Consider the following 26383-nt stretch of genomic DNA (forward strand, 5'->3'; position numbering starts at 1 on the left):
TTTCAAAACAATGACTCTTTTTTTTTTTTTGGTGTGTTTTCTTGCTCTTAATCTTCGTAGATTTTGAAAAGCTGTGTCACTCCTCTCAGATGAAAATCATTTTTTTTTTGAATTTTTGACATGGGTTTATCTATATACAAAGAGAACAAATGTCATAAGAAATCCTTTCATTTTTGCATTTCTTAGTATTTATCGTTTTAAACCGCTGTCAATCCAACTGTGGCAAAGATGCTCGCTTTGAATCAAAGCTAATGAGCTTTTGTGATGTCACAAAGCATTGCACAAGCTCAGGTGTGGGAGAACAGAAGATGCTATTTTAAGTCCCTCCAAGGCTGGATTTTGTTGTATTTAAAATCGAAGTCCCAGATGTATTTTCCACATTTTTTTTCTCGCCCTGACCGAGTTTGAAGGCTTGCTGTCCCGCATTAACCAGAAAGAGTAAAAAAGAGCAGGCCGGCTCCCCATTCCACAGCAGGCCTCTCTCTGGCTGCCGGCTCGCATCCTGGGAGCCGGCGTCGTGATTGCAATCGCTCCGGCTCCATCGGCCCTGCAACAGACGGTCCAGGATGTACTCACCTACCCCCAACTGTAGCCGGGACGGGGATTGGTTCAGACGATAAGCAGTGATCGGTCTGAATCGCTCTGAGTTGTTTTTCCCAACCACACTCACTCACCAATCAGGAGTGACACCCCCTACCACTTGAAAGCATGCTACACTCAATCTGTCAATCAAATGTTTCAAATATTTAATGTGAGCCCACCTTATTTTATTGATTGGTCTGTTTAGAACTTGCAATAAAGAAAAAAAATCAATAAAAAATTTTGAATTAGCAAGAACATGTAACGAGAAAAAAAAAGGTATCAGAGCAAGAACGGTTATTCTGAAAAATCAAATGACTGTTTACCAGCGGGTTCCTGTTTGGAACGCAATGTGGGAGGGGCCACTCATTCCAGCTCTCATATACAGTCAGTGGTGGAAAATAAAGTCAGAACGGCGATGAGGGCGACCCTAAGGGGTGGAAAAATGGCCACGTCACAACAGAGGAAAGATTGAAGTATTACACTAATTGGATCTCTGTTGATTCCTAGAAGTGAGTCTGCGACAGTTACCCGTCAAAGCCAACACTAGCTGCCGTGTCCCAGAATGACCCCGCCGGGGACAATACTCTCTCCTAATCTACAGTAATGCTGCAATCCCCAAGCTTACCGAAACGACGAACGCAGTCGACTCGAACCTGGACGGGGGGCTCGAGGCGGCGCCCACGCGAGTCACTTGGTCAAGTGCGTGAATCTGTGGTCGGCTAAGCCTCTTCTGAAGGGATTGGGGCCATCGAAGGAGACAAAAGTCGGGCTAAAGCACCAATTAAACCTCATTAGCAAGCCGTGTGACGGGCTCAGGGCTCAGCTGGACAGTTGGTGACGACAACAGGAACCATCCGCAGAGCCTGCGGGGCCAGGTGCCCCTCGCCCCCCCAATGGGTGATTAAGGCCCTGCGTGTTGTGCGCAGCACAAGAAAAGCTCACCTGGCCTCAGCCACAAACCATTTCATTTGGCTATCATTAAAGGGCCAACAATGTGGCACGCTGATATAAAATTACTCAATCTATAATGGTAATCATTATACCATTTATGAAAATTGGCCGGTTGAATCAACATCTGGCTTCAATAGGGGGGGCTCTTGTCGGTGAAGGTCTTGGCAGCGTCTTGTGGCCGACATATTTTCCACTCGCTTTTATCAAGGCCTGCTGTCAGTGATTTGACGAAGCTAAATAGATGATGATTTGGCCCTATTATGTTTCTCAAAGCTCAAGCAAAGGGGATTTGTTGATTGCCTTTGTGTTTGTCCGGTCGTCCCCCCCCCTCCCTTCTACACGTATGCAACGGCGCCTTGTGGTCGTCCGACGGGCTTCAGGCTGAGAGGATGCAGAGGTTGAGAGGGGTGGTGGGTGGGTGGGGGAGCGTGAAAAGCACAGCCAGTACTCTCACACAAACCTGCGAGTGCCGGGGCTGGACGGCCGCTTGGACATGGGCCAGTGCCAGCACAAAGAACTCTGTCACATCCCCAAGTTTTATGGGATGGAATATAAAATTCATCTTGCGTGCTGCTGGAGTGGTGCAATGAATTAATCTGATCGTGTCCTCTTCTGGCTTCAAAGCAATGCGCTTCATCCTGCAGGAAATAATTTGTGAACATTTATGGTAGTTGGAGCACAGTATGGAACTTATGATTTGAAATTTATACGGGGGAAGGGGGGTGGGGGAAGGGGGGCATTTTTATAAGATTTCCACGCTTTTTATTTGCCCTTGAACTAACCGCAATGTCAGCTTTTATTGATTTGGTAAAGCGAACGTGTTAGCTAGGTATCAGCCTAGCTGAGCAAAAAGACATATTTAGTGTATATGTATGCCTTAAACTGCTTCGTAAATCAAATTATAATACATTACATACTTTTGTTCAAAAGTAATACATTGCCGTACAAAATTACTCTCAGAATTGTAATCTATTCTATAAGTCCTACTTTCTTTGTGAAGTTCTCCAGGTACAGTGGCTCACTAATTGAAGTCAAAATACATTTTAAAAAGCATGAAGTGTCTTACAACAAGCAGAAAAGGGATTTGATATACATTATTTTCCTCCTTATGATCTCTTTTCTTTGCACAGTGACATTTTAGTGGCCAATACTTAAATATTAAATGAAAGTGATTACTAAAAGTGCCATAGCACACAACATTGCCACATTAAAAATGAAAATTTTACTATGACACATTACTTATGTAGTAAGTTACTCCGAACACTTATACCTTAAAACAGTAAAAAAAAAAAAAGGCAAATTCAGCCGTTATCTGTTATATGTCATGATCTGGGGTGTCTCCCAGTCTCTTCCTGGTGTGCCTAATCACTGTCACTCATCCCACCTGTGAGCCACAGTGCTTAGGACTGACAGTTCCTCACACTCTTTGCCAGCTCAACGTCCAAAATGTCCCAGTTTTTATCATTTTTGCTTGTCTGTTGTTTGATCCATTTTCTGTCCCTCCCTGGCTAAGATGAAGTCTGCCCCTTTGGCGCATTGATCTGTCTTTGGTTCTCCAGTGGGATCTCCATCTTTGTTACTGAGATGTTCCAGCGCTCCTCTGTGCAACTGTTGGTGCATTTAACCCTAGTAGATCTCCAAATAAAATAATATTTATTCTTATGTGTGCGCTTTTAGTTTAGGTAGTCTTCAGAACAAAATGTCAATTTATTTTACAAAAAAATTAAAAAGTCAAGTTTGATTCATTGACTGTATATAAAAACTGGACAGACTCACTCCTCCCCAAAAATAGGAAGTACTTGCTGGTTCCAATAAGCCAAAATCCCACAGTTAATCAGTCATTCTATTAGTAAGAATAGCCATTCTTTCTCTGCTACCTTATTTTAACATTTAACAGTTGTGTGTGTATATATATATATATATATATATATATATATATATATATATATATATATATATATATATATATATATATATATATATATATATATACACTTTTTTTAGTGCAAGTTTGTGAAGTCATAACCTGACCAATAAAATGCCTCAATAATAGCATGTGGCCTCATTTAAGACGTTCGAAATGTTTGACAGATTCACCCCTTTAAGTGATAGTAGGGGTGTGGGCAACCAACAAGTTCTGATTGGCAAGAGTGGTTACCATAGAAACAATGACTCGGACTGACTAAAGATCAATCGCCGCTTATTGATGATTTCTGGCACCAACATGGTGGCGACCACATCACAAAAAGAAAAACAAAGCAGCGACTGAATTGAATCACTGAATCATTTCGCTGAAGGCAGAAGTAAGTCATTCTCTTCAACTGCTGTCACGCTCATTCTGTTTCTCATATAGTCAATGGTTTGATCAAACGAGGTGTAGCTAACCGTTAATTTAGCTTCAGTGCTAAGTGACAAAAATGTATTAATCCTGAATTCATCTACTTCAATATTTTATTTTAATGGATATGTGATTTATTTTCTTCCTTTCTTAAATTTGTGCAGTTTTACCAAACACATTTTTTTTGTGCCCATTCAGGGAGTTGTTGATGAATGTTAGCTATGCTAAGCTAACTGGTTATGTTTTAAATAAAACTTCTGCTACTTTTATAATTAAATATTCCTTTACCTCAAGTTTCTTAAACTGTCTGAAACTCAAAGTTTTTCTAGTTAGTTCAAGTAAAGTTAGTGGCTAACTTTTAGCTTGGCTAGGCTAAACTAAGCTAAGCTAAACCCCAGAGGCTTGTTTTTTTTTTAATAAAACATTTGGGGTTCAATTGTTTCTCCTCTAATTTGATTTTAAAAATAAAAAAAATACTAGACATTTTAATTATAATTTCTTAATTCAAATTAGTGGCTGACTATTAGCTAAACTAAGATAAAACAAGCTAAACCAAGTGATTGAGGATTCTTTCGGAAAAAAAAAACTTGTGGTTTTAAACCCTCTCCACTAATTTAAGAATGAAAAGCGTTAATAACACAGAAACTTTGGACATTTTCATTTATTAAAATTTGACATGTTAAAGCTAGTGTCTAACTGTTAGCTAAACTAAGATAGAATGAGCTAGCTAAGAGCTTGAGGGCTGTTTTTGAACAAAAAGAAAGTTTAATGGCCTCTCCTCTAATTTAATTAAAAAGGAAATGGGTCTATATAACATTTAAACATTTTTATTATATTTTTGGAGAACTGTAAATAACATAATATATACGATTTTAGTCAACTCTTAGTGTAGTAGTTGTGGCCATATCTTTAACGGGGACCACTTAAGCTTTATTTAATTTTTCTGCCAAAAAATAAATTACCACAAATAAAATAAAAATGGATTTTAATAGGTTGTAAAAATATATAGGTACTGTCCACCATCTTTTTTTAAAAAACAGTTCAACTTAGTTCATTTGAAATTTAACACAATAAAACTGATACTGACAATAAAACTGATAGTAAAATGTTTCAATATAGTTCTGAAGTAGTCATTTGCATTGTATTCATCACACAGGAGGCTAACTGTTGTGTTTTTGTGTTTATTCTTTATTTATCACAAAGTAGAAGCGTCATCTTTGTATAAAAATGATTTGGAGATTTCTAGTTCAAACGCTAAAATCTCTAAAGGTTGAAGTTCCACCACTTAGGATTTTCAACCAGACTCTTTATTTGTCTTCAGAACTGTAGTTGGGGAGAAAAAAGCTGTCTAAAAAAAAAAAAAACCAATAGCTCTGAGCATTCCCACGCAAATTAGCATAAATTTCATAGTCTAAGTCATGGACCGTGGCTGGAGCGTGTTATTAGTCTATCTTTAGGTGGTAGTACAGGCCGATCACGCTGAGGCTTGTTGTTATCTCATTGAAAGCACCCTGGTATTACACCCTGCGGACCGACAGTGGGTCTTAAGATCGTGGGATTTGTTCACATATTAATTCATGTCTGTTTGGATGCGCCCAAAAGAAACAGGTGTGGGGTGTTTATGTGTGTCACTGGGAGAGGAGTTGTGTACGCGCCTTTGTGTTCCCCTTGTGATGTTTGTTTGAGGGAGCGACGAGGGCATGCTGTTCAAGGGTGTTTGTGCGCATGTGTTTGTTTGTGTGTGTGTGTACGACTTGACAGAGGGGTGGTGGTGGTGGTGGGAGGGGGGTGTTTTGTTGAAAAGTGCTCCCCTGTTCAACATGCTGGATTAGGACCAGCAGTTTCCCATGGAGCCGTCCCTCCCAGCCTGCCCCCCCCCCCCCCCCCCCCCTCAGTCCCTGCCCATTTGCATAAGGCGCAGACAGGCGGAGATGTGACAAACAAACCTGGCACACACTGGGCTGGCTGCCTCCTTTTACATGAACTCACTCCTTCTTTCTCGCCGGGACAAGAAAGGCTCCCAGGACAAAGCTCGAGCGAACCCACCTGCACCCCGTCTGACCATAAGAGACCTGCTGCGGAGCATCCTTCACCTCCCTGCTGGTGATTCACCACTGCAGGAATGCAAGCGAGGCCAACTGAGGTGAAAAAGGGTTTTCACTGCTCTGTCATTTGCTCAAGAAAAAAAAAAAAAAAACTCCCTAGAATTGAGGAAACCTCCCACTCATTTTTTTTCTCTCTTCCACAAAGATGGTAATGTTCACCTTAAAACATCTTTACTGTACTGTAGCTGCACGGCTCTCCGAGCTGCTGTCCTCCCGCCAAGTTCCTATCAGGCGGCTGATTTATGGCGCTTGATGCATTCCTTGGCCCTGCCGAGGAGGCAGTTTTAGCTGAAATATGAGAGGAGATGCAGAGAGCACGCTCAAAGTGAATTTCACTCTGCGCGGCCTTGAAAGACCCACTCCAATGAAAACTGTTTTTTTTAGGTGTTTTTAACATGTTCTTGTAGCCTTTTTCTCAAGATAGAGCACAAATATAAAGAGAATGTAGACTAAAATTGTATTTCTGGGTATTTTTTCATTCAAATGAGTGGGAATCAGAAGCAGACTAAAAGAATGCTTGTAGTTGTAGCGTACAATCGGCTAACCTCAAGCTCCCTGCTCCACTCCATTCTGAAGCATCCACTTGCAGACAAATAGATCCATGAACGTCTTTTGTTTTCCTCGTCTGAGCTGGGATCTGGCTCTAAACTTCAATATTGTTCGCCATTTTTGTTGCACCGGTAATGTTAGGTTGGAGTTGTGAGGAGCTGTGAGCTAGCAGGAGAGGAGGCAAAACAAAAGGTTGATGGGATGTGGGGACGGGCTTTCCCCTAACAGAACTCCTGTCGCTCTGCAGAAACTATGTCGTAGAAAACAACACAGGGTCTTTGATTTTCACTAAAAATGGCATCATCCCAATTAAAATACCACTGAAAACGAATTGAAAAAATCGTGATCGGAGTGGAACTTTTAAAAAAAAAAGTTCTCTTGGAGCAAAAGTCTCGAGACAACCGGAGGGGATTTCATGCTAGCATTTTAGCCCGGCGATAACAGAAAAGTGGTCCAGTCCGGCTGTCATAAAGCTCACAAAACCCCCCTTTGTTTGCCGGTGCAGCTCGTCGTCTCTGATATTAAAAACTACAACTCTTTCCTCCTTCCTGTCCACTTACACGGAGAAAATTGCATGCAGGTGGACGCAGGAAAAGAGGCCGACACCTTTTAAGTAGAGCTTTTTGGGTTAATGGCTTTCTTGCTTGTGCAGCAGAAACCTGTAATCAATCATTACAACTCTTCAAGGTTTCATGTAAAATTGCTGATAATCTTAAAGGAGACACGTTATGCCCTTTGTGCACAATTTGACATGATTTCCTGAGGTGTTAATTAAACGGGTCGGACACGCTTTGGTCAAGAAAAAAAAACACCCCAAGAAAAAAAACAAAAAAACAAGAAAGGCACATGAAAGCCCCCGACTCAACCAGGGCCTTAAAGCCAGGCTCTGCAGGGGGGATTGAATTTTCACAATCTGCTCTCATAGTTGCAAACAGGGATGGAGAACGCAGCTTTATGGGTTTTTTTCTTTTCCTTTCAGCAAATATCCGTCAGGCTAAACTGTTTGCTTATTAGTTTAATGGGGGGGGTAAAGTTTAAGCAGTTTTCCTCCTTTGTCCCTTCAATACATGATTTTGGGGGCCAAAGGAAAATAATCTGTACCTCCATGATAAAAATAATAAAAATGTTCGATTTACATAAAGATATAATGTCTCTCTGTCTGTCTGTCTGGCGCAAGTGAAAAAAAACCTAACTTTTTATGCCTTAATACCTTCATTTATGGTTATTTGCATCCCATAAATATCTGTTTCAATCAGTGCACTAAACCTAAACAAACATATTAGGAAAAAAAAGTGAAGCAAGCAATAAAAAGGTGTCAAAAGTGCAGAAAAAAGCCAATGAAGCGCGATTTCGTTGAGGTTGTGTTATCGCATGTGAGCTGGAGAACCTGGACGACTGTACTTTCAGACTCCACTTTATGTGTTTGGCTGTAGTTGTTTTTTCATGCGTCACACATCCAAACACAATCCCTCTGACACTGACTCTAAAACAACCCAGCATTGCAGAATTTCTTTCAACAGGTGTTTTCAAAGACCATCTCCCATCATCTTTTGATCTATTTCAAAGGCGTTCCCAGTGGTCTTTTCATTATGATAATGTCGTTTGTTTTCTAAAAACCTGTTTCATTTTAAGGACATAATATCTGCAGAGCAGCAGGAGTTCTTTAGAAATAACCCCGCCCCTCTTCCCCTCCCATTGCTGATGCCACAAGAACATGTTAAAAACACTGCTTTCAGTTGAGTGGATCGTTGCTGCATCACTCCCAGCTTACGGCGCACTTATCATAGGCTTTATTTAGTGCTGAAGTGCTCTCTGAGCAAGAGCAGACGCCCGCTCTGTCACTGCGTCTGGGTCCGAGTGCCTGTGGTCAGTGTCTCCGCCCGCCCGGCGAGATGCTGAGGTTCACTGTAACTCACAAAATCAGCACCAAACTTGACAACCTATTTGACTGAACAAATGAACACCCCAACAGTCTGCAGAGCACTCATCAAGGATCATCCATCATACGTGGGATTATTGTAGAACCTGTGAGGATTTTCCCTTTTGATTAGTTTGTTGTGTGTTGGTTTTTGTCACGTTCTAAGTGTCAGAGTTTCAAAGTTTTATCTTACTTTTAGTTTATTGACTAAATTTTTAATTCCTGCCTTCTCCTGCATGTTCACCACCGGTTCCTGGCAGAACCACAAACAGAACCGGATTGGACTGAAAGTACCGGGAGATGGCAGTGATGGATGCTGTGGTGGTTGAGTGTCGATGGTCGGTTGCAGAGCCAGGCACTCTGGTAAATCTACAGCAAACAGCCTCCAAGGATCCGCTAACCAATGTTTGGTCAAACATTCTGAGGTTCTTGTCTCCGGGTTTTCCTTCGGGAGATCATAACGGAAACCAGTGAAGTAGATGAAAGAAGAACCACATGGTAACCACGGAAACGGACCTGTGGGTTTGTAGTGTTGGGATGAAGTGATCGAAAGGAGGAAGGAAGTCAGATGGCAAGTCATCATTCAAGTTTCTCAAAGTTGAATAAAGACTTTAAAGTTAGATCGGGAAACATCAGTTCATCAATAGAAAACAAAATGATGGAAAAATCGATTCATAAACAGATGCTAATAATTATAAAAATGAGTCTGCGACAAATAATGTTACTGAAAAGGAAGATTTGAGTGTCAAAATGCTGTTTTGTAAACCCTATGTCTTAATTAACTATTTTTTTCTTCTCAGCATTCAGATACAATTTACACAGTAAAAGGCGAGTTCGCATAGCAATAAAAATGTACGAAAAACAAACGAGAGCTAACATTTCCAAAGAATGATATCATTTTATAGGAAAATAAATAAATGATTAGATAAAGTCACTCTAAACCCGAAAAGTTTCAATTTGAGATGCCAAAAAAAGAAAAAAGAAAAAAAGTGGAAAATTTCGCTTAATAAAAAACAAGGCCATCTGGTGGCCAACTAAAGCAATAGCAGCTACTTCAAAAACCTCCATGTTTAGTTTCTATTTACTTCTTGGCCATAAAACTTAAAAAAACACAGATGGATATAAGAAATTGTCCATGTTTTTGTGTTATTTATGTTATTTATGCTATTACTTAATAGACATATGTAACACTAAATCACACAATAAAAAGAATACAATAGAATAGAATGGGTCTTTAATAATCCCCGAGGAAATAAAAAGGTGAAGTTTTAAGTTAAGGTTCAACTAAAAATGGTTCAAATTATGTCAAAAGCTGAAACAGATGCTACCAAAATATTTCTGACCAAAAAATAAATTCAAATTTCAATTTATGTATTTATTTAAAAAAGCAACAGCTTCCACGTCTTCTTATTGATATTCTGATTCTGGAAACATCTGATGATAAATAAATAGTATGTTTCCATTTCTTTGAGTCATCTCCCTCCACCTGTGCGTCTGTCCTGACTTCCATAGACGCCTGAAGTTCTTCCTTTGTCTTTGATACTGACAGAAATGCTCTACAACCCTGTTTTCATCTCTCAAAAAGCTTCCAGGAAGTAACATGTGTGAATCCTTGAAATGGGGGAGTTTTCCCTCTAAAGTCTCATCTGTGTGCTGCAGGCGGCTGAAACCCACACCGTTCACCGCATTAATTAATCAGCGCACATCTGTAAAAGTGTGTTTGCCCATTTCAGAGCCCGCTGTGTTTGTTGACTCGTGTGTGTTACAATGGTGTGTTGGCACTTTGGCACCTGCGCTGCATTACAAAGCTAAAGGCTGGGATAATAAGCTGCAGGTGCACTGCTGGCAAGCGGCAAAGAAGGGGTGGTGGTGGAGGTGCGATGGGGGGGCGGATCATGAGTGTTTGTGTTTGTCGGAGGGAGGAAGAAGGAGGAGGAAGAGGGAGGTCACCTGCTGCTGTAAATGCATGGCGAAGGCTCCGCAGGACATTTTCGCGGCAACTTCTTCAGAGAAAACGCGCTTTGTTGGCGGGCAGCAGGAGATGGAGGCGGTCCTTTACACGTGGTCACAGGCGCACAAGTGGAGTGGCACTTCCCTTTTTTCTGTGATAAATGTTGTGCATAGCCTGGAGCAGAGTTCTAGCTCAACTCAGGAAAATTCAGTTTAAATTCTGTATATATTTCTGTTTTGTTTATATTTGACCTAACAAACGGCTGAGTGTCTTTTCCAAGAGGCTGTTTCACTGCCACACCGACTGCTACAGGAGATCCCTGTCACTCTATTGGACTGTGTTACTTGCCATCCTGGACTTAAGCCACAGATAAGCCGTGCTTAGAATGATGTTCTTTTTTTTTCCCCCTGATTTTGTTTGTTGTATGTTGAGTCTGAGCCGCTGCTACAACAACCACATTTCCCGTCAATTGGCCGTCAATAAAGTATATTTGCCGGCTGGGTAGCTCGGTTGGTAGGGTAGAAGGCTGCCACCCGGGAATCCAGGGTTTGATTCCCGAAGGGGAGTAAACAATGGTACTGGGGGCAGTTACCATATCATTGGCGAGAAATTAACATCACCCAGTGAGGGCCTTTGGGCAAGACCCTTTAACGCTACTGCCTACCAGCATGAATGATCCCGGTGATGGTCAGAGTGATCATAGGTGCGAAATGGCAGCCACGTCTCTACCATCGCCAAGTATGAATGAAGAGTGAATGAATAATGGACACAATGGAAGCACGGGAAAAGCGCAGATAAATCCAATCCATTACTATCTTTATCTTGTCAGAGAAAAATAGCGTCTTTGATTTTGATCATTTACCTTGATTGTAACATCCCTGACATCACTTTTGTCTTTCCTCTGATTCTTCCATGTCTCGCCTTGGTAAAGCTAGACACAGTGGGCGTGTGACGTGCATTCAACGCGAGTTCTTGAACGCGCATTTAACCGATGGTGTTCACACTGCACATGCAGGGAGGGGCTTCTTCTTTGTCGTATTTTGCTGCTGTTTACCTGTTTGTTCCTGCCACCTACAGTTGGAAGAGGCTTGATGCAGATTGTCGAAGAGATGCAAAACTTTCCCCGGGCTTTTTCCCTCATGACTCTATTCCAATGTACAAAAAGACTTGGTGTCAAAGTGTCTCAGGCAGACGGCTGTTTCCAAATGCAGCAGGTTTACTAAAAGTCCATGAAGCTAAATCAGGGACAGAAAACAAAGGTCAATAACAAGCATGAGAGCATCAGAGAAGAGACAGTGGTCAGTATGGCGTTTCATGGCTCCCATTAATTGAACGCGCAAGTCACGCACTCCTGTACGCCCGGTCGCTCAGTTTTAGGATTGCAATCGTGCTGTTGTAAAATGTGGGGTCGCTCAGTTAGCATTGCGCTCACGCAGTTATTAAGTCCGCTCACTGAGTTCCTGAATACACTCGCTCAGTTATCTTTGCGCTCGTCCAATTAATCCACAAAACGCCATGAGTCAGGATCCAGGCGAGAGTCGGGGCAGGCGGCAGGCAAACCGAGTCAGACACGGAGTCTGGAAACAGAAGTCCAGATAGAACGCTCGGTTAGGAAGGCAGAGTGGCACAAACAATCTGTCACACTGAGTGAGGCTCAGTACAGTGCTTCAGTGTGCTGTGAGTGATGGCACACTAGAGATGAAGTGCATTCAGTACTCTGAAGACGGTTCCCACTGGAGACCAGAGGGCAAAACAGAGCTCTGACTTCTGACACATAGAATTCCGCAGTTATGCATTTCTCCTCCAAGATCAATTTTTAAACGGTCGACACTTTCGTGACCTAAATACTCCACTGGTCTAACCACGAACGACCTGGTTAAACTCGGTTTGGATGTAGAGTCTGAAAGCGGTGGTGGAAACTGGTGTAGCTATGTGCCAACGCAAACGTTTAGAAGCCCGAAACGTGAGTTTACATACGTTTACGCAGACTTTTCATTAGAAGTGGTCACTTGAACGTCGCCAACTGTCTCATGCCCTCCAGGCCTCATCTTGCTGCGATTTGATCCAAAATGTGAGTTTTCTTTTGACTTCACGCAGCGTGGTTTAGCTCCTGAGACATCCTCAGTTTTTGAGGTGAGTAGAAGCAGGATGCAACATATGGTGCTCAAACTTGCCGGCAAGCTGAACAATAAAGATTTCCCCGACATGAGAGGAGAGAAGAAAAAAACCCGCTGGTTTTTAAAAAGGGCTGTCATTAAGAGGCCTGCAAGTGTAACCTTCGCTTTCATGAACCCAGGGGAGTCAGCCAGGCAGGAGCGGGAGCTTTATGTTTTCTTGGAGGGAGATTGAACACGCGTTTAACTCTTCTCATCCGCACGTTTCCATATGGCGCACGGATCTGGGAGCAGATTGAAGGATGAAACAAGGCAAAAAAAGAGGAAAAAGAGAGAGCCCCATATGTGTGTTTTTTTTCTTCATTAGCTCCAAGAAAAACAAGAAGAAGCTCCAAGGTGAGCTTGATTGAAATTAATGTTGGGAAAATGTCAGAAACCGGGCGCAGCTCATTTACGGGAGGAGCTGACATCTGGACTTTACCTCGAGAAATCGGGTGACGTCTTTGAAAGATTCACCGCCGTATCGCCTGATCCTGACATCACAGTTTGTTAAATGAGGAAGGACCTTTCACCCCCACCTGCGTCCTCTTAATGATTGCCAAAGAAAGCAGATTGGAGCTCGGAGGAGATCGGCACGCCAAGTTTACCTGACATGACCTCAAAGATCCAGACACTTTTCGCCAGAGCGATCCATTTTCTTGAAAATGACGTCAAATTTGACCCCCTGATCCTGAGCCCACTCTAGGAAAAAAAAGTAATTTAAAATTCAGGATTTATTGAAAAACCCTCAAGTTTTAGAATGTATAATCCACCCACCGCATGATGACATCACAGCTTAAAATCTTCACATAATTTTGGGGGACAATATTGTTCTCAGTCATCTAGGTCAACAGTCCCCAACTTTTTTTGCGCCACGGATTGGTTCGACGTCAGACAAACTTTTCACAGACCAGCCTTTAAGATGTGGCGGACATTTACTGAAGCCACGCTACGATGAAGGAAGCAGAGAAACTTGATGAGACAAACTCTGAGCTTTTATTTTGACACCCATGACATTGTTCATCGCACAGGTGTCATCCTCTCCCCTTCCCACGCTCAGGTGCAAAAATGAGGTACTGTCTGTTAAACGTAGCTTTCTTTTTTTGGAAGTCGAATGCTCCTCTTCTGTCTCCTGGCTGGGTGTTTTCCCCTTGGCAAAGAAACTTTCCAAAGACGTTTGTTTTTTATTCATTTTGCTAGCTCCTGGGTTTCTTTTAGCGGTATACTATCACGTGACCGAGAAGAGCGCCATAGACGGAGATGGAACAGAGAATCTGGCAATTTTTCAAAATAAAACATCTTTCAGATTCCGAACTAAATAAAACGGAAATAATGTTAGTTATTTGTTCTTTCTGTGCGGCCCGGTACCAAATGACCCGGGGTTGGGGAATGCTGATCTAGGTGACATCTTGAAGCTGCATCATGGCAACCTTTTTTGCTTAAAACGTTTCGCTTAAGACAAAATGTCACAAAATCATAAGAAAATGGTGCACTTCTTCTTCTTCTTATTATTATTATTCCAAAGTGTTGCCTTATTCAGTTTCAGTTTTTTAATGTTTAGCATCACAAGGTCACAAACTGACCTTTTAAGACAGACACTGAACACTTTTAATGCTGCCACAGTTTTTGCTTCCAGTTCGTTCTGACAGTTTTCCTTTAGGCAAAATTCAAAAGCCTGTGTTTTTTCTAGAACACAGATTCTGCAGAGCGGCAGGAGTTCATTAGAAATGCACCTCTGAGCTATGGGCGGGACCATTGGTGTGTAGCAACCCCACCGCCCTTCCAGTCACCCATAACTGAGAACCCACTGTTTACACCAGGGGGGTCAAACTCATTTTCACCAAGAGCCACATCAGCACAGTGGTTGTCCCCAAAGGGCCAAATAAAACTTATATATGTAACCAAATGTAATGAAAAATAAATGTAACTACTACTTAATGTTAATTATACTATGGCCCGGGTGAATGCTCAATTCTGATTGGCTGCTGGGTGTGCGTTAAAAAGTGATAACCGCACGCCGCAAAAAGAAGTTCCCGTCACCTATCTCAAATCTTCTGTATCACTGCGCCGGCTTCTTTAAAACAACCTTTAGCTTCATCATCTGGACAAAACCAAGCGGTAAGAGGAGAACTTTCTCTCTGAACTGATGCTTTATTAAACCCATCGGGACGATCAGCATATAGATATCTCTTTATATCGCCGAATCTTGACTGCAGCGGTGGTGTGGCGCCATGTGACGTGCCGCACCATGTAACAAACAATCCGCTTTTCGGGAAAAAAGCGATCCAAATTGGAAAAAAACAAGAATTAAGAACTAAAAACTGGTTAATATTTATTGCTTTTATAAGTGACCATGGTATAAGCGGGTTAATGGCCAACGAAGTGTCCATTATCACTTTCTAATGCACTTTGCGTTTGAAAGTGATAATGCACACTTCGTCTGCCATTAACCCTTACATAACTCATCATTTCTTTATTATAACTTTTTAAAGTGACAATAGCAGTTGCATAAAAAACATATGTTTGCTTGTTACTCTAGCATAAATCCTTTTAAATTTGATTCTGTCAGATTAGGTTATATGGACAGTGTTTAAGTCCTAAAGTATAGTTGCCCAATCCAATATTTCAAGTCCGATTCCCCCTAGATATGAATAAATACACACCAATTTTAAGAAATTAAAAACTTTATGCCTTCGCAGGCCATATAAAATGACATGGAGGGCCAAATTTGGCCCCTGGGCTTTGAGTTGTCCCACTAGCTTACAATCCCCTCACCCAACCTAACATTTGCGGTGCAACAAAATATTGGAGCTATCCAACCGTGCAGTTTGGAGCCAGATACCAGCTCAGGAAAACGACAACGTACATGACTTTTCCCAGTTTTGCCAGTCTGAATAGATCCTGAAAGAAAAATACTTTATGGGATGAGAAACATCACACAGTCAAGCCTTCAAAATAAAAGTTGAAAACCACCACTCATAAAAGGAGAAAAAGCTCAATTGGTTATTTAACTCTTCTGATTTGTTGTTTCATAAATCTGTTTCCGTCCTCAGAGTTCATTCGGACTTTTAAAGCATAAGTAAGCCCAGATCATCCGGACATCTAAACCAAGAACTTACAGTAGAGTCAGTCTGATGCAAAGCTGCTGTTTGGTAGATCATCAAACCTGTAGCCGCATCGTTGTTCCCCGCAGCCCTTGAGCACATTTTCAGGAAGTCTGAGTGAAATGATTCCTCTGTGGTTTGGAGGAAAGAAGCCCTAAAACTTCAAGATTACATGAACTTCTAAACCAACTACTTATGTTTAATCCATTAATGCCCCAGCTCGACTCTCACCACCGAGAAGCACCCCCCCACCCCGTCTGTAAGTGCAAACAAAGTCGCGATTGTGCCAGTGCCCTCATTCCTCCTGCACTGTTCTTACCCTTTAAAGAAGTTCCCAGTGCTAATCGGAGCTTTGGAATGAGTCATGTACTCCTAATCTGGAACTATGTCAGATGTATTTTATGTTGTGGGGAGTTGATGACACCTAAAACGGTTCTAACGTTTTTCTGTAATTGTTCCCGAAAGTTAGCTTTTATATTGAAAAAAGTTTGAAATTAGATGTGGGGTCTTTTCGACCCACTCAAGGAAGAATCCATTAGCACGTGGCCGCTCGGTGACACTCTCCTCCATGCCTCTAGGGGGGCATAAATCCAGCCTGGCCTCAGAGAAGGTGTCATCGCCGGCTTTGGAGCCTCCATCAGCTCGCTGGTCGCCGAGGCTTTGTCTATAACCTGCACGCCCAACGATGTGTCTAGCGTATCTAGTGGCTTTTTGTTTTACATGGGTGAAACAGAATAATATAACCCCCCCTTCACTACCTCCGCCCTTGGCTGGAGGTGGCGAAGTTGATAAGATGATGTGTCTAACATGTCGTATGGCTATTTTTTACACATGTGAAATGTAAGAAATATAACCCCCCCTTGGATGACCCCCCCTTGGATGACATATTATTCGATGTTGTGTCTAACGTATCAAGTGGCTCTTTTTACTTGGGTCAAATGGAAGAATATATACCCCCCACCCCCTTTCCCCACCACCACCAACTCCAACCAAGGGTGGAGGTTATGGTTGTAGTGGGTGTCTTTAGTATTCGATGGTGCGTCTAACGTATCAAGTGGCTCTTTTTTACATGGGGGAAACAGAAGAATATGTACCCCCCCCTCCTTCATTGCCACCCCCAACTCAAATCAAGGGTGGAGGTGATAGGTGTAGTTGGGGGGTATATATTATTTTAACATGTCAGTTGGCTCTTTTAACTTGGGTGAACATGAAGAATATGTATATACACCCCCCCTACCATTAACACCACCACTCAACAGGGTGGAGGTGGTATTGGAAGCGCGGGGGGTGGGGGGGTGGGGTGGGTGGGGTATATTCTCTGGTCCCATGGAAACTTGTGCCGGGAGGATCTAGGTGAAGGAGCGCTCCTGCGCGGGATCCGTGCTCCGGGGCGTCTTGTAGATGGAAGGGAAGCAGCAGAAGGGGGCAAATGTTTTCTCCCTGCTACCACCACCCCCCCCACACACACCTCCCAGCCACCCTCCTCCAACTGCCATCTGATGTGAGGTAACATGTGAGGGCGAGCTTCCATCTGTCCGCGGTGTATGCTAGCAGAAGGTGCAGCTAATGAGGCTTGATTTGCTGCTGCACCTGCCTCCAATCTGGGGTGTGGGCGTGGGGGGGGGGGGTGATATTAGTGGTTGGTTGAGTGTGAGGTGGTGTGTCTGTGTGCCCCCCCCCCCCCCCCCCAAAAGGTGTAATCATTGGTTAGCTGGTATGGGAGCGCCCGCAGGTTGATGGACCCTGGGAATTCATTAGGAAGGAGGTGAGGCCTTGGGTTGAAAGGGCCTTTTGACCTCCCTCCAAACAGCCTAGGAGCAGAGGAGGAGGGGGAGGGGGAGGAGGAAGAGGAGTCATTCACGCTAAGACTTTTCAAACCGCACATCGATTACCTTTTTCCTCTCAAACTTGTGTGATCTTTTACCTCCAGATGGTGTTTTGTCCACATGTTGACTGCTTCACCTCCACCGTCCTCCTTCTCCATCCCAGATACTGTCTGACACAGGAGCTCTTCAGGGGCCGGTAAGCTCTCCTCTTCCTCGTTGTGATTCGTCGCGTCCTCGCTTCACCTAGACCTGACAGCAGTTATGCGTTATTAGCCACAAATATGATCCCCGCCCCCCCACGGGCAGAAATATTTCCCCCTTGTGGTGCACCTTTGTGTCTGAACTTCCTGGAGGTTTACTGTGAGAATGTTTCAGCGAGGGGAAAAAACGATGTGAGGGGGGGTAAAGGAACTAAAACGAGCTGTTTGCCCCGAGGCCACCCTTTCTTTTTTAAGAGCTGTGTGAATAATCTGCAGGGTGATGTCATGGCAGATTGATAGAAGCAAAGTGCCAATCCAGATTATTTCTAAATTAGCTCCTCCATTCAGCAAAGACTCATTCTAAAGCTGGCTTTGGATGGCAGACCTCGTATAAAAATTGATTTAATCTGGATTCTGGTAAAAAATGTAATCCAGTAGAATAAAGTTGTTTGGCTATAATGTTCACATTTGTGTTTTTTGTTTTTTTTTCCTCATCAAAAAGTGTCAGATCTAAAAAACAAAACAAAAAAAAGCTGCTGTGAATCAGGGCTTTGTCACCCAAAAAGGGTGAGGGGAGGGATGCACAAATCCAAACGCCGTGCAGAAACTATTCTCCCTGGGAAAAAAAAAAAAAGTTAATGCTGTGAATCTGAGAACGCTGATCATCCCATCGGGCTCGTTTGTTTACTTTTAAATTCCCTCTTTTGTGGATTTGGAATTAGAGTTGTGTTTGTGCTTGTTTTAGCCAACTGGGGGTTGGGTGGGTGGTGGGGGGTAGTTTGTGATTAAAAGAACGAACACTGCCCTCTGCTGGTGGGAGCTGCAATCTCCATGTAAGGGCAGGAATCAGCAGAACTGTCTGGTTTAGATCTTAATTTAAGTCGTGAAAATCCGACATCACTGCTTGACCTTTTGTGACCTTTTTTATGCGAGAAAGAAGCTGACCCTAGACGCAAAGATGGGAGCTTTATGCTTTCGTCAGGTAACCGTCCAAAACTTTGAGTGACCGCTGCCGATTCTTCATTAAAGCGGTGAATAAATCCCATATGCTGCCTCTGCCGCCTCCCCTGTGCGTAACAGCGCTCCAGTCTTACGGCTGACGCCCGTCACATCTTCGGGCAGGTGGCTGAGAAATGGAGGCAGATGGGCCGAGTACACGCCACCGCCGAATCTGTGAAGTCCTCTCTTCAGTTTTAAGCAGCACCGATGGGCCCTTGAGTTATTGCCGGGGCCCCCCATTCATAATTAGCCGGGGTTTGGTGGGGACCAAAGCCCCACTAATGACGCCTTTGTTGCCACTGATCTGCGCTGCACAATCAACAAGAGAGGAACGTACGACTGGGAGAGAAGCAGGCTCACATGGAGCGATAACATGCCTTCAGGGCAAGCCTCTCTAAAACAATCACGCCTGGTTCCAGCTCTGCCATCGCTAAAGATGAGTGCTGGTGAGGGCAGTGAGACAAAGTGTGAGTGTGTGGAGGTCTGCGGATATGCTGGTTCCCACAGGCGATAGACAGCCGTATGACGCGCCTGTTTTTGACGCACAAGTCGAAGCTTTAAAACTTCCATTTGAATTGATCTCAGTCACGTTGGCAGAAAAAATAACGGTTTAAGGTCATCATAAATTCACGTCATACTCTAAAAGCACGTAAAAAAGAAAAACTAAAATACTGATTACTGATGTGATCGTTAAAGTTTTCAGTTTTAAAACTGAAGTTTTAAGGTCCCACCAAAAAGAGGACTCTTCACTTCCGTATTGAAGCCCATTAAAATTCCAAAATTAGATTTTATTCACTAAATAACTGAGGTAGGATGTGACACAAGCTAAGCACTTATACCTTTAACTTTAAATATATAAAAAAAACGTTTTAAATAGTTGACGATCTTCTAAAAACCTAAAAAATTGTCAAATCAAAACTTTAGGATAGAAAATAAAAGAAAACTTAAATTTGGCCAACCAAAATTAAACAAACAGAAAACAAAAAATTCAAATGAACTTCAGAAGCCAAGAAGAAAATTGTTCTTGGGTTCTCCAGGGTTGATGATGGACTGTCAAACTAAAAGAACGTGTTATGATTATTTATGTGTTTTTGCTGTGACGCAAAAAAGGAGAAACTCATAGTCTGTATTGATCTACAGTCCCTCTGCAATCTCTCATGCATTTTTGTGATAATTGTGGCAGAAAAAGCTGGAAGTTGCAGCTGTTTTTTCTATAAGATGTAATAAAAGTTAAGTTAGAAGATTGAAAAACTGTTTCATGTGTGTTCGTTGTGGTTTCAAGACATCAAAGGAAGACTCATTGTGCGCTAAGACGCTGTCACTTTAATCCAATGCATCATGGGAGATGTAGTGCAAACAGCCGCCGAACGCAGACACACTCGCGTCTCTGAGCTTCATTGTTTTGTTCACTATTTCCACGGTCTGATACCAGATTCTATGGAAAGCTACACCGCTAAAGACGAGCTTTAGCTGGTATTTTTGTTAGAACTGAGCGACTCTATGAGCAGAATCAGAACAAGGAAGTGAAGACTTTAACCACGTCTGATTGGTCAGACTGATGATGTGTGATTAAGCCTCCAAGAATGATTGGTGGAAACAGTTAAAGAGGCGGGACTTTTCTGAAAGCAGTTATAGCTGCGGCTAAATCGCGGTACCGTCATTCTTATCAAAATGTCTTTAATAGATTCAAATAAACACAAAGAAATAAGTATTTTATGATCTTTCATATTCCTAACTACTCAGTGTTTTATCAGGGCCTGTTTGGATAAACACAGAGCTGATATCCTGGAGATGGAAAATGTTTTTAGATCAGTTAATGAGGGTAATTTCCCACGGCACACCTAACCATCTCCCACGGCACACTAGTGTGTCGCGTCACACTGGTTGAAAAACACTGGTCTAAAGGAAGCTCATTTGTTCCTTTCATGCAGAATATCTACATTAAATTCACATAGTCAATACACAGCATACGTCCTCACCTTTATGGCTGGAAAGGAGCACTGTGAAGAATGGATTTCTTAGTTTATTACTGCCCCTAAACCACATCTTAAAGGAAAAAAAAGAGACAATTGACTCCAAAACATCATGTTTAGCTAAAAGTTGAACTCAAGTAAAGCTCCAAGGAAGCCAAAGGGTCGTGTGGCGCCCCCCACTGTCCAGCAAACCTTCCAACCCCCAAATTTCATCCGCACTTTTAGTGCTCTCTGACGCACACTTACGTTTCCCCACACGTGACTGGAAAAATTATGATTGAATCAGCCCTAATCATTACCCTTTCACCTCTGTGTTTGACAGTTTCACAAACATTTAGCCAAAATGCAATAAAAGGTATCAAACTTTGTTTTTATTTCATCTAAATTTGCAGAGTTTCCTACCTTTTTTCCTGCACAGATTTTGTGCAGAAATTGCTGGAAGATCCCCTCTCGAGCAGATAGCTTAAGTTTTTTTCAGCAATCCTTGTGTCGGTGTAGGAACTTCAGTTTGCTGAAGAAATTGTGTCAAAACCCTTTTTGCAGATGATGTGCTGCATTGATCACATCCCTACCGTCCTTTCTTCTGTTATTTCCCCTTAATATTGCACCGACACACACATGAATGCTGTCAAAGCCTCTGCTTTTCAGGAGACACTGACAGTCGTTGATCAGTTAACCAAGGGCTTTTGATGAGCAGCACCTGGATGTTAATTACCCTCCTAATACCTGAATAATAAGGTTGAACCCCTTCTTTGTTTGTTCACACACTTACTGTGGTTCAGGTTTTGTTCGGTAACAACAATGTGGGATTGTGTCGTCACAATTTAAAATCAGGAAAATACGTCTTCATTTTTTATTTTGATGGTCAAAGGCTGAAAAATATCCAATTGAAATGATCAATAAAATGCTACTTTAAAGATCTTTTCAAAATAAAAGCTTTTTCTTTAATCAATTTATTATTTTATCATTACCATAATATAGTATATAATGAGTCACTCCTGAGTATAAGTCCTCCACACCTCCAGCCAAACTATGCAAAAAAAACTTGTATTCTTAAAAAACGTGGTATCTATTCTTTTATCAATTTTTTGAACCTTTTTCCCCTTTTTTAAATTTTAAAATCTTTTATTTTGAAAATCCCATCAGGAACACCTTGTTCTAAATATATATAATCCTCAAAATGTTGACCATATGCTCAACCAAAAGGTAGACATTTGGAAAAAAACAGTTATGAAAAACATTGTGTGTAATTCTTACCTAAAACAATAAACAATAAATATCTATCTATCGATCGATCGATAGATGTGTATATGTATGTATTTAATTTTTCTTTGTTGTGTCGTTAATTTTCTATTACATTTTTAGATGCTTATATATTTTATGTGCTCCACTGTACACTTAAAAATGTTTGAAAAAAATAAAAAATATAAATACATAAAGTGTAAGTGAAGAAAAGGCTTTTTAAAGATTCATTTTATCAGTGCAGTTTTGCAGATTTGAGCTTTTAGTTTTTACTAAAGGCAATCTAAAGCATGTGTGTGACGTGAGAGTCAAACAGGAATCAGTCAAACTTGTTTTTTTAAACTGATGAGTTCAGCATGTCGGCCATCTTTCCAGTCCAACTCCAGCATCATAGTTGGCAGCATCTCTTCTCCGGAGTGAAAGGAAAAAAAAAATCAAAGATGAGACGGCAGCGAAAAATGTTTTCATTTTCACAACAGCTTAAACTGACAAGTTAAATAAACCTAATGACTCATAAGAGCCAATGTGCAGCTTTTCTTTTTTTTTTTTTACTGCTTGTTTAAAGTAGCTGCACGCTGATTTTTCAGAATAAAACTCTTCCATCTTACTCCACAAACGTCAAACATGATTCTGCGGCAGACACATTCAAAGAAAACTGTTTTCTAATAATAAATAGACAAGCAAAGCATTCGTGTAAAATGATCACTTGGACCCAATCTGGCATCCTTAAAATGTTTAAGTCTTAGGAATATGAAAAATACTGTAGGGTTTTTGAAAATGTGCTTTTTAAATTAAAGGTAACCACTTTATTATATTTTAGACAAGTATTTTAATTCCTGTAATAAATAGAGCTTTAGCTATTTTTGGACATCCTTCATATATTATGACGTCATTTACATTTTTTGTATAATTCAATGAAACTATCTATAGAAATAAATCAACATTCAATAATTCTCCCTACAAAAAAGGAAAATAATTACATTTATTGACCTTGCAGCAGCTTAAGCATATTTGTATATTTCTGCGTTTTATTTTAATAATTGTACATTTGATTTGACATTTCTGTGCAGAGGATATTTACTTGTTTTTTTTTTGAGATAGTACAACAAAAAGTAGGATTTCTGTTTCTCTGCATGCGTGTCAACAGGACAAACAGAATCTGTCTGCCTCCATCTGCCGCCTTTTCACCCGTCCTATTGAAAACACACAAAAACAACCCACTCCCACGGTGGCTGCAGCAGGGAGGAGGGGGTCACATGTAGGTCTCAAATCTTTTTTTTTTTTTTTTTACTGTCCTCCTCCTGGTCATGACAGCTCCTTTACCTGGAAGAAAGGTGTTGAGAAGGAAATAAATCTGACTTTTTTTCTCTTTCTTCCTTGTGAAATCGACAGATATTAAAAGAAAAACGCAAGACAAATGTTGTTTTCTTGAGTGTCTGCCTTCACAATTGACAGCTAACAAGCGCTCCACTAATTGAAGCTAGCTGACGGCTAGCGTTGCTTTTTTGTTTAACACAAAAGTAAAACTTGCAAACTTCTAATGATTTCTTTTCCACACTGCAGTATATTTGGAGGAAATGACTTGCAGGTACAAGTGCCATTGAGATTTAAATCATCACCAGGCCCTCCTTAGATGTTGCTCTTTGTCAAATCAAGGCTCCTTGTGTCGAGGACTTTTTATTAGTGTCATGTTCTTCAAGATCTAATAATTACGCCTTTGGCAGCCGCTGATGTGAAAGTGATTGTTAAGATGTTGCTACAGTTGTGTGAACCTTGTAAATGAACGTCGTCTGAGGAGCACAGCTCACTGATTGAACAGAAGATGCAGGAAGTGAGCTGTGAAGAAGCCCATGTTGTTTGTGCCTTTTTTTTTTTTTTGGCATGTTGGTGAGCCAATTGTTCCTAACCCCATCAAAGATGCAGTGATGCAAAAAACGATTGAAGAGGCGTCATTCTTGTTTTTTTTCCAAAGAAAACAAATTTTGGGTTTTTTTTGGGCTGATTTGATTTATTTTTTAATAATTTGAGTACAAACTGTTTTTACAGAAGTTTACTTTTCTCCCGATACTAGTGCACAGTAAAATAAAAATCTGAAATGAGCATCTATGATTCAAAACCTAATTTTATCCCGTTTCGGGACAGACTTTTGGGTAGCTAGCCACCACTGTACCTTGCAGATTAGACTCTTTCCTGTTTCATTCCATCCAGGTGCGTACTGGGAAGGCTGCCATTTCTGTCCCCCGGTGCACAACAGTACAGCGCAGCTGTGCAAGCCACCTAAATTTGATTCCTCTCGTCGTAGCCTAGCAACGGCGGGTATTAGCGTTCGCAAGCTGGATGGGTGCAGTTCTGGTGCCAGAGGCGGGATGGGCGCCTGGTTGCAGCTCATTGGCAGATGACATTGAGTGAAAGCTGGCATTCTGAGATTAGGGGATCAGATGCTCACAGGGCTCGGTGCAGGAAGTGGTATAAGATGTAGAATCGGTGCCAGGAGGGCTTGACAGGTCCTTTACACTTGATGTGCAGATGTACACAAATGCACCACACAAGATGTTGCTACACAGCCCGTAAACGCACACTACATCAACTCGAGTTTAACGTTTCGTTTGTTGCAATTTGCTTCTTGGAAGATTCTAACGTCCTCAACAGAAATGAAATAATTGCAAAAGTTTCTCAAAGCCAAACACATTTAAAAAGATAAGAAAATACTGGCATCACTCCAGTTCATTCAGACGTCCACTCTGGGCATTCACAGTTTTTAAATAAACTGTTCGCATGATGCCGCAGACACACCGGGCATGTGTGGCGCGTTCAAAAACACGCATCCGCGAACGCGCTTTTAGCACACATGGTGTTCACGCAGGTCTGTTGCTACCTGGACCTAGCGCGTGTACTCACAGTTGGAAGAGGCTTGCTGTGAGTCTCGACACTCCCTCCAGACTTTTTCTTTCACTCTAGTCTGACAAATGAAATACTTGATGTCAGAGAATTCCAGCAATTATTCATTTCTCCTTCATGACCGATTTTCAACCAGTTGGCTCTTCCGTGAATTAAAGTGGACGCCATCCATTCGTCACAACCAAATCCAAGTCCCCGATTGGTGAAAGTTCTACTGATTTAACGTTCAACACACGTTAAATTACCCCGCGTTTTGTACGTAGAGCCTGAAAACGGACTAAAAAACATGCCTACCTTTTAACGTGGAGGCCTGAAACATGCATATACGTGCATTTACATAGCTATAGGAAGGGGTCGCTCAAACACTGGTTTCCAAACTCGGTGTTAACTTAGCATCAGAGGAGCGCTGTGGTAGCTCTACTGACTCAAAACCCGTAAACTTCCTGGTCCAGATCCAGCGAGTGCCACTGGAAATTCGCAGGAATTCCAACACCCCCACGTCCCTCAAAAATCACCCCAAGACAATGAAGCCAAACTGAAAGAAGCCCCTCCTTGTGTGGGTTGAAAACACAAGCCGGTCGGATCTTCTCTGGCTGGAGGCCGCTTGAGGCAGGCAGGCGGGGGTGGGGGTGGGCAGCATTGGCAGCCGTGCTAGCTTCTGTTTGCTAGAATACCAGATGCATCACGCCACATGCTTCAACTTTGATATCGTCTCTGTGCAGTTGTTGATCAGATCTGTCTCTGTTTGACACGACCTGCCTCCCGTCTCCCTCGCAACTTTCATCTTTTTCTGCGGCGGGCAGGCGGGCAGCCGCCGCTGTCTTGAGATGTCACACGGTGACACGCGGTGTCCATCTGGTCCGCGTCGTAATGGGCCTGGATGAATGAATGGCCAGCCACTCCACTGCTTCCTTTATGGCGCTCAGCGGTGCTGCTGTCCAACTTTGATTCGCGAGTTATTAGGGAATTGAATTCCCCGCTGCGGCGACGCCCAGAGGAGAGGAAGAGAAAGAGATGCACAAAAGGAGTGTGAAATCCGTGGCGGGCCCACAGAACCCACTGCTCAGCTCCACCACTGCTCTCTTCCTGGAGCTTCTTCTGTCTTTGTGTGTGTCTGTCATCACTTCAACACTACCACTGAAAAGCGGTTTTTAAGTCCGCAAGAGAATAAAGTCTAATGAGTCGGAGCTCCAACTGGGGTGGTTAAGTGAATCGTGACTTTAATGTGGCCTCAAGAGCAGAAATCACTTTAAAAATCAGGTAATGAAGCAAGACACAAGGTGGATAAAACCAGAAGGAGGTTCCTTCATCTGCAAAGCCATTGACCACTTCCCTCCAAATGGAAAGGGCTGCTCCTGGATCCCATCACAAGGGGATTAAAAAGGGAAAGGTCAACTGGGATCTCTTGGAGAGCGGACCTCTTTTCCACTTCAGCCACACTGAGGCGGGGATGAAGTGGAGGCGCAGAGGGAAGGGAAAAGCATCGTTTTGGACTCCCAACGCGCGTCTGGGGAGGCCCATGTGAAGCCAGATGGCTCAGGCCTGCCGGTCTTTGGGAATCGCAGCATACGGCGACGGGATGCGCGGCAGAAGG

At 42.3% G+C, this 26383-nt stretch overlaps 1 long non-coding RNA gene across 1 annotated transcript in view; it reads left to right on the plus strand.

Moving 5' to 3' along the window:
- The first annotated feature begins 3627 nt into the window (after positions 1–3627).
- The window catches only part of LOC110017072, a 49238-nt gene continuing 26482 nt past the window's right edge, over positions 3628–26383 (plus strand). Inside the window, exons 1-2 of the long non-coding RNA XR_002875331.1 lie at positions 3628–3836; positions 17582–17673. This is a non-coding gene — a long non-coding RNA (uncharacterized LOC110017072). The remainder of the gene's footprint in view (positions 3837–17581; positions 17674–26383) is intronic.

This window comes from Oryzias latipes, chromosome 18, assembly GCF_002234675.1.
Source record: "Oryzias latipes chromosome 18, ASM223467v1".
Lineage (NCBI taxonomy): Eukaryota > Metazoa > Chordata > Actinopteri > Beloniformes > Adrianichthyidae > Oryzias > Oryzias latipes.